Source organism: Thermobia domestica, chromosome 17 (genome assembly GCF_964235325.1).
Source record: "Thermobia domestica chromosome 17, izTheDome1.hap1.1, whole genome shotgun sequence".
NCBI lineage: Eukaryota > Metazoa > Arthropoda > Insecta > Zygentoma > Lepismatidae > Thermobia > Thermobia domestica.
Window position 1 is genome coordinate 120,715,771 of NC_137470.1, and position 16,499 is coordinate 120,732,269.

General features: G+C 35.8%; 1 long non-coding RNA gene across 1 annotated transcript in view; it reads right to left on the bottom strand.

The window, feature by feature from the left end:
* Positions 1-5,620, bottom strand: part of LOC145674311 (uncharacterized) — a 161,658-nt gene extending 156,038 nt beyond the window's left edge. Inside the window, exon 1 of the long non-coding RNA XR_014128892.1 lies at positions 5,548-5,620. This is a non-coding gene — a long non-coding RNA (uncharacterized LOC145674311). The remainder of the gene's footprint in view (positions 1-5,547) is intronic.
* Positions 5,621-16,499: the final 10,879 nt, after the last annotated feature.

Genomic DNA, 16,499 nt, shown 5'->3' on the forward strand with positions numbered 1-16,499 from the left:
TTTTAAGTGTATAAGTAAACCTTCATTCGGTGCAAAATTTCACACACTTTCCTGAAACCCGTTGTTGGCAACGTCGCGGTGGAAATTTTCGCAATTTCAGCACTTTCTGCTCCTCGTTAATAAGTTATAGATTATAGACATTATCAACGATCTAATCATTAGAAAAAATTGCGCAATGTCGTTGCACCGTAATTAACTACATACTTATATTAGAAATCAATTGTATTAATGCATCCTAGTTATTTAAGCTAGTGAATTTTCACTGTTTTGAAAAGAGTGAAATTATGAGCAACAAAGATGAAAACATTCACACACACACACACACACACACATATATATATATATATATATATATATATATATATATATATATATATATATATATATTTCAGAAAAAAATTTCATTAATTGGAGATGGCCCCCACAAAATTTTCTTGGACCCTTCATTGGCCCCCTCAAAAATAATTCTAGCTACGCTACTGATCCTCCTTACCATAAAAGGTAAAAGATTGGGGTTTTCAGGAACACCTACAATCACGTTGTTATGACGTGAAATCGAAAAATCTAGAAGGCACATGACGTGTACCTCCAAGGTTGGGTTCCTTAAGCAGGGACGTACACAGGGGGTGGGTCCTGGGGGTCCTGACCCCCGCCCGAAATTTTGACTTTTGTGTTAATTTGCCCTAATTTTAGCGGCAATTTTACGAATTTTAATGTAAAATACCCTCATATTGAGTTTGGATCCCCCCGAAATAAATTCTTGCGTACGCTACTGACGTCAAGTATTGGTCAAAGGCAATTTCACTTGAAGTGCAATCATCCAACGTGGAATTTTCAATTCAGCTGATTTGAAGTAGAAAAATCAGGTTTGGCAAGAAGAAATGTTTATGTAGGCGGATGTGGAACAACATTGTTCTGAAGAAACCACTAGCTGGCAGGTTGGTCAATAACGGAATATTGACTTAACAAAATAGCATTACAAAAGTATGGGTGACTTGGAAGAGAATACCAAAAGACAGGGAGAAAATAAAGGATAAGGATTATGAAGTAATTGTATGTGGGGTGAAAGGACTTTTCGTATTGCATTGGGTTTAATGATTCAACAAAATTTCGCTTCTTAAGAAGCTGTAGACAATGTAAGATTGATTTAAAAAAATAAAAAGAATCTCTTGAGAGAAAAAAAATAAAAAGAATCTCTTGAGAGAAAAATGAAAATAAAAAGAATCTCTTGAGAGAAAAATAAAAATAAAAAGAATCTCTTGAGAGAAAAATGAAAATAAAAAGAATCTCTTGAGAGAAAAATAAAAATAAAAAGAATCTCTTGAGAGAAAAATCAAAATAAAAAGAATCTCTTGAGAGAAAAATAAAAATAAAAAGAATCTCTTGAGAGAAAAATAAAAATAAAAAGAATCTCTTGAGAGAAAAATAAAAATAAAAAGAATCTCTTGAGAGAAAAATAAAAATAAAAAGAATCTCTTGAGAGAAAAATAAAAATAAAAAGAATCCCTTGAGAGAAAAATAAAAATAAAAAGAATCTCTTGAGCGAAAAAATAAACTTTTCTTAAATGATGGTGACAGGAATCGAACGGTGAACCACTCTGGAACGCATCTCTCATCATAAAACACAACGATGATACAGGGCGTTCAAACTTCGATTTTTTTTTTAAAAAAAATTTCCGTTTCTGAAACATTATATATAGCTTGTAAAGAAAGCAACTTTCAGTTTTCTTTTACATGTAGTACTTCTGGGTAGATACCCCAAGACCATGAAACCTGAGATTACATTTTTTATGGGGTAATATGCCTTAGAACATTGCAAATTTGTCCATTTTGATGTCAACGTGTTAGGTAGATTTGGACCATTTAACATACAAATTCTCATAACTATGTACCAAGCATAAGATAAGCTGTTCTTCCTTTTTTTCTTTTTTTTCCTCAGCCTATGGTTTACTGGGTCTGAGTAATGTAAGTTAACGTAAAACCACTACAGACGCAAGAAGCACCTCTTTTTTTTTAAAAAAAAAACGAAAATGGCTGCCATTGATGTCGGGAAACAAAATAAATAAAATTACTATTTTTGGGGTCTGTAATCATGTGAGAATCCACAAAAAAAAAAAAAAGAAAAGAAAAAGAAAAAAATGGGCACCGCCCTAAACTTCTGCTCCAATTCGTTAAACTAAATCAATATTGTGGTGCAAGTTATTAATGAAACATTTTCTTGTGAAATACGAACAAAATTCTAAGGCGTTTTCGAAAACTTCGTCCAAACAAAACTTACCCTCACTATCTCTTGGAGATTTTTTCGTATGACTTATGGTATACTAGGGTTATTAATTAATTTGTTTCTAAAATATCAACAAAATCGCATGAGTCGTATTTTGCAAATTTGTAAAAAAGAAATAATAATAAAAAAAATTAAAAAAGTATTAAACTACTCCTTGTGGATATTCTCAAGGAAGTAATTCACGCAATGTTGTAGAGTTATTAATGACATATTTATTTATGAAAAATGAACAAAATTGCCTGAGTCGTTTTTGAGAAAATCGTCTAAAGAAGATTCACCCCCCCCCCAAGAGTATATTACCCCTTTTCGATTTTTTCCAGATAAATGACATCCCACAATGTGAGATTGTTATTGAAAACTTGATTTATGAAATATGAGCAAAATTGTTAAGAGACCTTTTTGCGAAAATCGCATTTTAAAAAATATCCCTAGGGCTAGTTTTAGATGGAAGCATTTATCGTAGCATTTCTCGTAGCAAAAATCGTATCATCAATATTCTACCGTGTAAAGTAGCAAATGTTATAGCATTTCCCATGCCATGGTATATCCTATGGCATTTCTCTTCTATAGAACCTGCTCTATTTCGTAACATTTTCCCCGGCATTTCTGGTCCGATTGCAGCGCCGTACTGTTAAAAGTAAACGAAAGATTTTGAGCCAAATAACCAAGGATGTTATAAAATAGAGGATCTGCCCATACAACAAAATAGTGAAGCCATACGTCAAAGTTTCGCCACGCTACTCTGCCCGTTCCGCGCCACTAAGATCGCAATGTTTCGAGCCAACAATCATGGTGGAAATGAGACTAGCCAATCAGACGTGCTGGTTCAGATGATGTTCGGTTGTTTCTTGGCTTCACTGAGTTCATAGGATGAAGATACGTATGGGCAGATCCTCTATTTTATAACATCCTTGCAAATAACCATGCTCTTTGTTTTGTGTGGGAAATTGAATTGTAGTAAAGAAAAATGAGTTGGAGTAGGGAAGCTATTATTATGCTGATTGAAAAATATAAAAAGCATCCTTGTTTGTACAAAGTTAAAAGTCCTTTGTATCATAATAAGCATATGCGACAAAGGAAGTGAAATCGCCAGTTTTAATTTCTTAGGGGGCAAAGGAGGGGCAGATACATTTTTTGGGGGGGCGGATATTTTTCATACCAAAACGATACTTTTATGTTTGACTTACATTAGAGTACAACGTACGTACATCGTTGTTGTTTTCACATTGTATGTATAATAATAAACTAACTTATTTCACAAGTAAAATTTGTAACTAACAAATATGTAAGTCTGCACATAAAATATTTTTCCATACAACATTCGATATATATAATAATGATATATATATATATATATATATATATATATATATATATATATATATATATATATATATATATATATATATATATATATAATGAGGGGCTGTTGAAAATATTTTAGCCCAATCCAGAAGAAGTATATGTAGAATGATGAAATTGTTCGGTCCTGAAAAGCATATCTCTGTATGTACAAATACAAATTTTCATATTAATAATGAAATTCTTATTGTAGTTTTCAGGACTCTGAAGTGATTATATACGCCCAACCAGCGAATTTCACGAACATCGAGATCACAGGTGTCATAAAATTTTTGTTCCACCAAGGAAAGTCACCGAAGTAAATTCATGGGGAAATCACTGAAACGTTATGAGACTCTCCTCCGTTATATGCAGTGGTGAAGAAGTGAGTGACACAGTTTAAACGTGGCGATTTCTTAACAGATGATGCTTTACTTCCAGGGTAACTGAAAGCAGTGCTTGTGTCCGAAATCGTTGATGCAATTCATGACATTATTCTTGAAAATTGCAGAATTTCAGCAAAACGTGTTTCAGAGATTGTGAGAATTTCTCTGAAATGCGTCGGTAATTAATGACTTCGGCTTGCGCAAATTCTCAGCATAGAGGGTTTCAAAAAATTTGTCTGATCAAAAGAGTGAAAAAGTGACGGCATTAAGGGAAATCTTCTCCCATTTTGAACATAATGCCGACCAATTTTTGTCACAAATAGTAACCATGGACAAAATATGGTTATAACAAAACAACAGTCAGTGGAGTGGTAGCACTCATTTTCCCCTCACCCGAAGAAGTTCAAGAAACAGAAGTAGGGTGAGAAAGTATTTGCAACATTCTTCTCGGAAAGGATGGAGTCATATTTATAGACTATCTGTCCAAGAATACGATATTTAATGCAGAATCTTTGCATTACTCACAAAATTGAAAGTGTAGCGCCACGAAAAATGAAAAGAAAGGAATTATTTTCTTTCAGAGGAATGCACTTTTCCATCAAGCACTTCAAACACAACTGACATTGCATGATCCAAGATTTCAATGTCTAGATCATCCTTCTTATTCCCCAGATTTAGCGCCGTCCAAGTATTACCGGTACAAGTATTTACCAAATTCAAATAACACTTGAAAGGACGCCATTAAGATCTGATATGGATACGAACAAAGGTGCAAAAATGTCTCCAGATTTTTTTTTTAACTGGTCTACACAAACTTGAGCACTGTAGAAGTGAGTGTATTGAACCTTGGGGGAGTATGTATATAGAATAACTAAAATTTCATCATTCCACTTGAACTCCTTCTGCCTTGGCCTACGAATTTTTCAGCAGCTTCTCGTACATTTCTACTCAATATGATAGACGTCACATCAGTCATATGAAGCAAAATAACTAAAGAAGCACTAGTACATGCAAATTACTAACTAAAGATCAGTACTTTGACAATACGTTTTATTGGGAGCTAGTCAATTTAATTTCATGCTTTTATTATTATTTGCAGTAAGGGAAAACATATTTTTTTTTATCTCCTCCAAAAATTAAGATAAGGTACTCGCAGATTAATCTGTTATAGCCTATCCTATATATAATGAATGCCAAGAATAATGTTAAGGCCATAATGACCATCACAATTTGAACAATAAAGTTTATGTATCAACCCATATCCCAACCACTGCTTCCTGAACAGCACAATATATTAAACATCTCTTCCCCTACAGATGGCATTACCTCTTCGTGTAGTAGCTAGCGTCGGCTAGCTGGCAAAAAAAATAATGTTTCAAAAAAGAAAGAAAGAAAGAAAGAAAGAAAGAGAGAGAGAGAGAGAGAGAGAGAGAGAGGATAGAACCTTCAAATAAAACAAAATATGTAATTGAAAACTTCAAATCTGGATAAATGCATACGACTTATTAATGTATGTAATATAATTAATGGTTTTACCTTTCTTTTGTTTCTAATCGAAGTTGACCCAACGCGAAGAAAACAAGTCGACCAACTACACTATTGCTGTTTGCTCTGTACAATGAAAGTTCTGTTTTCAGTTGAATCAGATCTACAATGTTGCCTATTCTCACTGCTGGAAATTAAAAATTATAAGAAAGAACTATAACTAAAATTCACCGGAAAAACGCTAAATTAGAAAAACAGAAACATACGTACATATCCAGATGCTAAAAGAAGAAAGCTTGAGCACTAATCTGCAGCATGTAAATGCATGGATAGTACAATTTGACAATGAGATTGGTTATGATACTGATATAAAATACCATATATAGAATGTTTTAAAATTGTAGGAGTCTGGGGGGCAGTCTAGGTGTAGTCAGGGGGTCAGAACTAGCCAGCAGGGGCGCTCGCACTCTTGCTCCCCTTCTGTCGTCGTCACTGGACAAAGAGCTTTAGAATAATTAGCGATAGAAATCTCTGTTTTTAGTTTCGGAGCCATAATTGCGCTGTTCTCCAGTGATTTGTTTGCTACGTCACGACAAGATGCTTATCAAAATTCTACCATGTAAAAGCAGCATATACTTTTGATGTCATAAAGTATTATACGAGATTTTGGCAGCACATCTGCTACGAGAAATACTACGATAAATGCTTCTGTCTCAAACTAGCCTAAGTAAATTACCGTTACTTTTGCGGGTAGGAAGAAAATTGACCCCTTTTCTTTGGAGAATTATATAAAAACATCCGACGTTATTCAGAGTCGTTTTGATATATGATTAGCACCATACTAAAGATCTGGCTACTGCTTTAAACATATGCTAGTCGAGTTCTTTAGTAAGGCACTAATCACGTTGCAGAACGACTCTCCATAAGGCCTATCAAGTTTAATATTTAGATGAGATCGTCTGAATGGAATGGCCTTTAGGTGACTGTACATCAGGACGAACGGATGAACAAGCAGACATGAGCCGAAAAATCACCTTTTCGATATATATATATATGTGCCACGAAACGTGTAAATAAATCAATTGAAATTTCGATTCGATCCTTTCCGCTGTCATCATACTTTCTTTTCTCCTTTCGTCAGTCGAAAGTAAAGATCATTTGATTGTAAAGTGATCAAGCAACCAAGTATTCTTTTTCCGGTACACTTGAGATGGACGGACTCAACTGGTAATTTCTACGCGTAATTATTAGTAGCTGTTAGTTACTGAGTGTGTCGCTAGATGTCACTACACGCAAAGAAGATTGCTCCAGGGATAGATTGACTTGTGCTACCACCAACTGGCAGTACGGAAAATCACGCAATACTTGTTAATTAGTCTCACGTATTGCGGTGTGCCTTCAGTACATACGAATTTTATAAATGAAAATTCATCTCATGTTTAAATGCATTGAAATGCTTCCAATGTATCAGACCTGCAAAATGTGAGGATGCATAGAAGGATCTAATCTGTCTTAATGTACCGGAATGTATTGGGGATCACCCATGGGCGTCTCTGGCGAGGGGACAGAGGGGATGTGTCCCCTCCCAAATATTTTGAGTGTGAGACAAATGGATCAATGCTGAAAGTATTTAGATCTATATAGAAGAAGTATAAACATTGCAGAACAAATAAAAGTTTTGTCTGTTGTGAAACATTAGGTTGATGTGATTAAAGTGTCGGCCTGACGTGTGCCACTTTCGAAGATTTTTTTTTTTTTTTTTGTTAAGTTACACTTCTTGGTTAGTCAAAGTAGTCTCGGGTGCAGGCACACGCATTTTAATTGCTTAACCAGCAATAACTGGATTCCATGACGAAGAAAGACTGGAGAAGGGAAGGAAAGAATGTATAGAAAGTTAATCTGTGAATTTCGAAAGAAAGGAATCTATACAAGACAGGGACAATACACGTAGAAGCGAAGGTGACTAGAGCAGTGGCGTAGCGAGCATTACTAGATTTGGGGGGGGGGGTGAAACTTGAAATTGCCAAGTCTTGATTTAAAAAATGACAAGTGTTGATAAAAAACATTACCAAGTGTTTGGAAAATCTTAGTCTCACTTTTACCAACCCTGCGGAAAACTTTACAGCAACCTTATTTTCATATTCATCCCAATTCCGTGCCCCATCTGAGATACGAATACGAACAGCCCCCAGTTTCGAGTAAAATTTCACACCTCAACTCAGAATCATTATCATCTCCCACGATGCACAACTATTAATTTGGCAACATATGGCTAGTTTAGGTAATCCTCACCAGAAATGCGCAAAGTTTTTTTTCTCTTCTGTCCTCCAGTCTCCTCCCACTTCGATTTCATAATTTCGCACTCTGATGGAAAATATTAAATACCGGCAACAAAAATACTAATATATAACCTCCCCTTTAGGCGCCCCTCCAACCACAAGCCCGGGGCACGTGCCTTGCTTGCTCCCCTATGAGCTACATAAGTAACATACAAGGTTACGTAATGTTTTGACTTATAAATACTATAAAGAAAGGAAGAATTGCAATTTTTGTTTTACTTTCCGAAAGAATCAACTACGGGATTAAAAATAAAGTAGGAAAGGCAACACATTTGTACGAAAATGAAGTGAAACACACACCGGTCCATGCTTTCACCCAGCAGACGTATTGTTTGGCCCCCCAAAATGTGACTTTTGGAATCATGCACTTACTGTAGGTTCATAGCGGAAGCGACAGAATGACTTGACTCATCCATTGTAGCTTTCGTCCATTGAACAACATTCCCAGAAACCTACAGTGCCCCCCTGTGTCGTGCCATGAAAAATCAGCACGCGGGGCGAGAGTATACGACGGCGGCCTCGTACAAATGAGTTAGGGCGACAGATCAGCGGCGAACCGTAAGAAAATTTTAACAAATAAACCCTGCTTTTCCTTGATTTTGAGCACCTTTTATTACTTTTTTCGTTCCATTTTATATATGTGCACATATATTTTCCTAACATGAGTAACATTATACGACCACTACCTAAAGCAGAAAGAGGATTTATGTACATACTAGTAATATTCAAAGTATTTTTTCCTTTCTCTCTTTTTCTTTCATTCTCTTCTTTTTATTTTTCTCCCCAATTTTGCGCCCCCTTTTCTTCGGCGTCCGGGGCTATCGCACCCCGTTATGCAAGGCACTGGTGATACCATTCCCAAAACACACTTTTGTTTAGTTCTCCCTACTCGAAAAGCCCTGTAAATTAAAAGTCTTACTGCAAAACAGAACTGAAATAAGCTATTCTTGTCCTCTATATTAATATGTCCCTCTTTTGTTTCAAAGCAAAAGGTTTATTCACACACAAAGCATACACGGTTACACAATACAAAATTCACTCTGGTATCAAAATCTACTTCCCTTTGACATTTTACTATTAGAAAAAAACTCTTAAATTTGTCAAATTTACATACTATACACAGTAAAAAGTTTATACTAATAAACCTGCCATGTTTTCTTCATGAGAATACGGGACACCTTAGATCCTCTTCCTCCCCCCCCCCCAAACTTTCCAACACGATCCAATAAACTGTACCTCTGGTTATGAACAACAGTATAATAGGCCGCTGTGGCTCAGTGGTATAGCATTCACTTCTGGTACATGGGGTCCTTGGTTCGATCCCAGTTCACTTCAAGTGAGTTTTGTAGTGGAAAAACAATACCGTGTGCGTGGGCTTCTTGGGGTTCTCTCGTTTCCTCCCACTTTCTTCATTCCACCATTTCGTTTCTCCTCATCGCTGTCTCCTTTAGCCTAGCCGACATTTATTTTTTTTTTCAACAATATAATAGGCTGAAGTTTCCTAAGCTGCAGCTACTTTTCTCTCGTCGTTCCCTGCAATTAACTTTACGGACTGAAGATGTTTACAATTCAACAACAAAAGAATTGCCTTAAAAACTTAAGATAATGTCTTATAAAAATGTTTTACAGAAAAACAATATGCAAACAGTTTAAATCAGTGATATAATCTACATTCAATATTCTTCGCGCGTTTAGCAATATTTATTTACATGGTAGTATTTGCCAAAATTACGTTTGTCAGTTTAATCTGATGAAAAGTTGATTTTTCTCCTTGTGTCGTGTATAATTGTCAGGACCACATTTACATATTTCTATAAGCCCTGGACCAAGCACAATTCTGTGCCCATAGCCTCTCAAAAGTTTTATACTTCTTGTTACTTTATTTAGTGTCTCTCTGAAGAAAAGTCACTCATGTGCGTGTACAGTACATGTAGAAACACTCAAAGCCAAAGTAGTGTTGCAAATTTCGCTCGCTATCAAGTCGGACAGGGTATTGTGATAACTTGCTCAAAACTGTTACATGCTACACTTTATTGTTCATTCACATTATCCCAGCCAATGTTAGAATTTTTGATTTTTCACTTTTTGAATAAGCTTATATTGATAACAGAAATGGGATGGAATTAAAATATGGGACATTTGCCTGTCCCGACTAAATTTACGGGGACGCGGGATTCTCGGGCCCAAAATCGGGACTGTCCCGTTTTTACGGGACGTAGGCAGTCTTAATACTAACCAGTCACTGCCTTGTTCTTGTTTTATTAATATCAATTCTGCCAGTCACTACCTGTTGCCTTCTATACGCTCTTGTATCAAATGCTTTTAAGTCCAATGCTCTACTTGTCACCGAAATGCCTCTTCTGTCTGTCTTTGCATGCCAACTCTATTCTGCTTTTGTCAGTGGTACAATTCCCGATTTTTCATTAAAGATTCTTCAAAATGTTTAGGAATATCAAATGAACAAAGGTGAAGTGTGATCACTTGCAACAAGTAAAGAAGCTTTAAACGAACATATCAATTTATTTCAATATAAGAAATTACACAAAACTTATGCCAAGTCTATAAAAGAACTGATAATAATTCACAGCAACTGGATACCTAAAAAAATGTTAAATCAAATAAGCCAATTGAACAAAAGGGCATTCTTCAAATTGCCAACTATGTATTTTAATTTGTCAACTTGTCAAGAAATTGCTAATTTTGGGGGGCGAGGCTTCTTCCCTTAACGACGCCCCTGGACTAGAGGAATTAATAGGATATCAAAATTTGAATAATCTATATGAACGTATATTTTTTAAAATAGAGGGGAGAAGGGGAGAATGTAGAAAATACAGATGGAAATAAGCCTAAATAAGCGAGGAGCAGGAGATTAAAAGAATAGAAGATGATTGAAAGAATACATTGAGGAGCGGGATGATTAGATATTAAAGCGGGAAATGAAGTTAACGAGGTTGGTTCATTGGACAACTTCAGAAACATACTGCGAAATAAAAAAGGTAGATAATATGCCTTTTTAGTTTATTAAGAATACAGAACAAGAAGAAAAATAAAAAAATTCAAAATTCGCAATCAAATCAAGATTGTCATCGTAAGACTTCTTTTAGAGACTGTCTTAAAACTTACGTGTCATCGTAAGACAGATATTGTTAGCTAAAAAATCAAAATATATGAGGACTATAAAACTAGATTGCTGCAAATGCGTTTACGAACACTGAGAAGGAATTCACCGGTAGGAATGTCAGCGTGAAGAAATTATCTAGAACCATATTATATAGAAACTAAATTTTTCTTTTTTGGGGGGGGGGAGGGCAGGTAGCCTACCAGTGGTGGAAGAAAATTATGATGAATTGTGTTGGTAAAGGTAGAAAGAAGGTATCCCGTTAGTAAAGTAGATTCCAGTTTACACATATTTTTGACGTAACTTTGGTTAAGGTCTACTAGTACTCTAGTTGCCCCCCCCCCCCCATTTTAACATGCCAGAGACGCCTATGAGATCACCTACTAACAAAAATAGCAGTTAACTTGAAAATAAAATGAAATCTTTCAACTCAACGTCCCATAATTATGCCCATTAGGCTAAGGGAGACGGATGATTAAAAGAATTGAATAATGATGGAAGAATTAGTGGAATGAGAATTTGCGAGGACACGGAAATACCTCGAGAAAACCCACGTACATGATGTTTTCCACCAGAAACTTATTTGGTTAAGGTTCGAACCAAGAACTCCACACACCAGAGGTAAATGCTCTACCACTACCAATTTTAGTTGGGGCCGCGGTGGCTCAGTGGTAGAGCGTTCACCTCTGGTGCTTGGGGTCCCGGGTTCGATCCCAGCCCCCGCCAAGTGAACTTTGTGGTGGACAAACACCGTGTGCGTGGGTTTTCTCGGGGTTCTCCCGTTTCCTCCCACTTTCTTCATTCCACCATTTCATTCATTAGTCATCATCACCGTCTCCTTTAGCCTAACCGGCATAACCGTGGGACGTAAAACTCAAAGATTTCATTTCATTTTTTACCAATTTTAGTAGAGAGATTAGAGTCTAGATGGAAGATGAGTAGCCCATTTCTAAAGAGGCCTTTGTCCACCAAGAGAAAATTTTGTGAAACTGAAAAAACTGTCATACATATTTTTTTGAGGAAAACTTGCAATATTTTAGTATGCTTTGCTGAAGTAATATATAAATGTTTAATTCATGCAACGCATGCACACAATAACCGTATAATATTCATAAATTGAGAAAAATGTTTGGACAAGGAGCGTTTTGGAACTGTGCAGAGGACAAGGGGCATTTTGGTTCTGTACTATATGGATAAGGACCTGTTTGTTTTTGTATCTAAAAACAAACCAATTTTATTTTTAAAAAATTGTAATACATATGAAAAGCCAGACAAATTACTTCTCCACATACATCAGGAGAGACCCTGGAATACTATAATAGAATGTGTCTGAAAACACCAACTTCATTTTCAGAAAACATTGTAGTACATATAAACAGTGTAATACAGACAAATTGTAACAAATACTTGTTCCAATATTGGGTTCTCTGCTTTCGTTCACCCCAAACTCTATGGCGTTTTGGTGATTCACTATTAGGCGCGCTATACACTACGAGATCAATCCTAGAAAATATCTTAGGATTTATCTTCGGAAAAATGTTATGACATATCTTGTAGGAAATCCTACCCTTTTTGTGTCATACGCGTGAAGAGTTTTCCTGTCTGACCGAATGACGTTTATCAACATTGTGAAATAGTTCTATTTAATAAAAGTACAAAGTTGAAGAATTACTATGCTAACCATACTGCACATCCCACTGATATTAATACCATGCGCTATATTAAATTGGATACCTCTTAAAAAAAAAAAAAAAAAAAAAAACATAAATGTCAGAAGGGTGCTGGTATACTTTTGGCGCACCACATTTACAAATAAAATTTAATACTTTGCATGAAAAGACATATTTATAAGGATCAAATTTCTGCAAACAACAGAATTAAATACGCAGTAATACAACTGTATTTATGTTTACAATTTTAGGGTTACTAGTGTAAAATTATTATAAATGTTTTAACGATGGATGAAATAGGTCAGAGACAATGTTTAGCAGAAAGGGTCCAGCCAATTTTTCTGCGAAATGTTACAATTTCGGTAGTTTCTATTTACATTAATTTAGTTTAGGCTGGTCCAGGTTACTTACGGTAGATTATGTTAGTATATGGCTCCAGCTAATTTTCAAAAAGTAATAGAATTTCGGTTACTTCTATTAATATTAGGTTAGTTTAAGTTAGTTAATTTCATTAGGTTAGATTTGGTTAGGTTGTGTTAGGTCTAAGTACTTGCATCTTCCATTTGTCCTATAAATTTTGTATGTTTTGCCTACTTCTGGACACCTTCTGCGAAACATTTACCTAAGTGATTGCATATGAAAGATGACTGGTGATACTGTTTTCCACCACCGGTTTATTTCTGTATTGTTTACAGAAACTATAATTTATGTTTACAAGTGGAGCGCTACTACCACAATACCATGACAATTGCTATTCAAATTCGTATCATTGCCGAAACCCACTCGTTTTCAATACATTCACTGACGCGCCTGCTATCTTCGCTCGCAACCCTTGACTGACGCTCGGGCCCCGGCTTCGCCCTGCAATTACTCGGTTAGATAGCATTCGTACTTTCCAGAGGCCACCTAGCACAACTTGGTTTGCGTTTTTTGCACTATAGTTTTTATACTATATATCCGGACCCCGTATTTGTACGCAAATCGTAAAAGAATTGTAGTTTATCAATAATTGCCTTTGATGGTCCCCTTGAGGGATTTTATTTATGCTATGTGAATAATTTTCATGTCGGTCAACGCAAATCATTTAGGAAACAGTGATAAATTATAATTTTTCAAGAATTATTTCGAGTGGTACACCTAAAGTTAACCTGTACGATCAGAAGATACTTCATCAGTTGTGTTTTCACTTGTTTTGTTTTCACTTTCTCTCGCCTGATGTCGCTTAAATCGAAATCTTACGAATTTTCTTTCCGAAATAGAGCGTGCTCTAAACAAAAGAAATCTCATAGGATCGTTCAGAACACAGGAAATGACATGCGATCTGATGCCATACACGTTGAGATTTTGACTCTAGGACAAATCGTAAGGGATTTCCTAGGATCTATCCTATAGTTTATAGCGCGCCTACTTCAAAATAAGATTAATCCTGATCATTTTTAAGCGTTTCATAGGAACTATTGGTTGAGTAAGACGTCTGCTGGAATCTACGGATATCTTGCAATGTTAAGGCTGAACATTGAAAGTCTTTCCTCTCTTTATGGTCACATTTTGGAAGTGAAGGAAGCTTCTTTGATGCATGTCTAAGTTTATTTTACTTATTCTTCTTCCATATGGCAGGGATATGAGTTTTCTTACGTCCTTGACCGGTGATAGCAGGCCTAATATTCCCTCAACGTTTCACTGCAACTTAGGCTTCATTGGCAGAATTACCTATGTCCATGATCAACATATTTCACAAACAAAAGGACTACTCCAAAGAATACCTATTTTGGATTGAAATTACACCTCACTGACGTATTATCAACTACACAAATTACATTAGTTAACAGTCTTGTCACCACAGTGTAACAGAAAATCTGATCGTCAAATTTCGTTGCTCTTTTGTTATTATTACAAAAGCATTCTTGTCAATGTGTATAATAATAATTTACTATGCAATGCAAAATGAATGCATTTTTAGAAATAAATTACGATGGGTACTTATGTTTCAACGAAACAAAGGATAAAAACCGCTTTGAAAATGGACACATTCATTTGATGGTAGAGTTTACTGGACAAGGGTCATTTTGATTCTGTAGAACACAACTGAAAAGAACACAGCATATTGAATGGACAAGAGTTCCTTTGGAACTGGACCAAAGTTTTATTTTTATTTTTAGTAACTTTAGAATAGTTTCATTCAAGTAACAAGTATATAATCCGGTGCAGACTTACGGGAGGAATCCAACGATACCAAAAACTGAATTTCCAAAATTTTGGGACAATGACCCGTTTGGAAATGGGGTACTCATATAATTTCCATCAACGCATGCAATTCATAACTTTTGACCCTCAATATTCTGCCCAAAATTGATGGTTATCCATCAAGTGATTCTCGAGGGTCTCAAGTTTCCGTGAATGCAACACAAAATAGACGTTTTAGTTTGGGATCATCAGTATAGCACTTACGATTCGTTGTTCCATCTTTTACGTTGCGTTACGGTTCGCAAAATTTTGCGAATATTTCTATGGAATGACGCCTGATTTTTTTTCGGATGTACTAACACTTTTTACTGTCTAACTTGCAAAATGGCAGACAGGATGAATATGTAATGAAGTTTTGGTAAACCAATATCCCTAAAAGTCTATCACTGTGATTTCTTGCATGACCCTAATGACCCACAACATTAAAAATGAACCTAAGTAAATATGCAGTTAGTGAAGTCCCCTATTCCATCTAGTGCTGCCCACCAGTCGAGAAATTTCTTGTCTTATCTCGGAAACGCGACGAGAAGTTCAAATTCGAGAAAAAGACTAGAAAAATGCCAATTCTCGTCCCAAGACAATCCAGACAATCCAGACGTCACAGCTTCGCCACACCTACTCTGCCCACTCCGCGCCACTAAGATCACAATGTTTCGAGCCAACAATCATGGTGGAAACGAGAATAGCCAATAAGACGTGCCGGCTCGGACGATGCTCGCTTGTTTTTTGGCTTCATTGAATTCATATGATGAAGAAACGTATGGGCAGATCCTCTATTTTATAACATCCTTGGTGCCAATACATTTTAAGGGCGACGTGTCGTTTACTCATTTCCAACACTTTTTCTTTCTTCTTGCTTGTTCGACGCCCTCTTGTTATGAGCACCCGGGGCAATTGCCCCGCTCAGCGACCCTAGCTACGGCTCTGGTAATTCCAAAATTCTGTATATTTCAATAATAAATGTGGTTTAGATTAATTAACGAATAACTTGTACCTACATAAATTTAAGAACCGAGAGGGGAAAAAAGTTCTCGAGAATCGAAAATAGACGAGAAAGAACTTTACGTATACAGAATACTTTTACTAAAATTTATGAGACAAAAAAAAAAATCTTCTCGTCAAGTGGACAAAACTAATTTAATTGTAACAGATAAAAAGGATGCATCTGGAGTTCGATCCTCAATAGGAATTTAATCACCTGGAAAAAAATGAAGTGCTATTCATTTATTCTAGAATTTTTATAATGTATTGTTTGAAGTAGTGACGCTACTAGCTTTAACTTTGGAGGGGGGGGGGGCGGTTTCGAAGAGCAGCGACATTTTGGGGAGGAGCTATTGTTTTGCATATACTGTTAAAAATAATTTCTTAAATTTGAGAAACTGTTTCTTATCTGTGCACCGAGACAATATTTTCTTAGAAATCAGATTTGGCAATTCTCACTCATAAGGAAAGTAACAGTATATTTTTTCATTCCGCTGTATACAAGCTCATCTACTCTTGTTCATTTTTCATTAATGAGAGTTTCAAGCTTTTGTTTCTAAGAAAAGATGTCCTCGATGCACAGACAAGAAACGGTTTCTCAGATTTCAGAAAGTATTTTTAACAGTGTACCGAAAATAATACCTAGTTTTA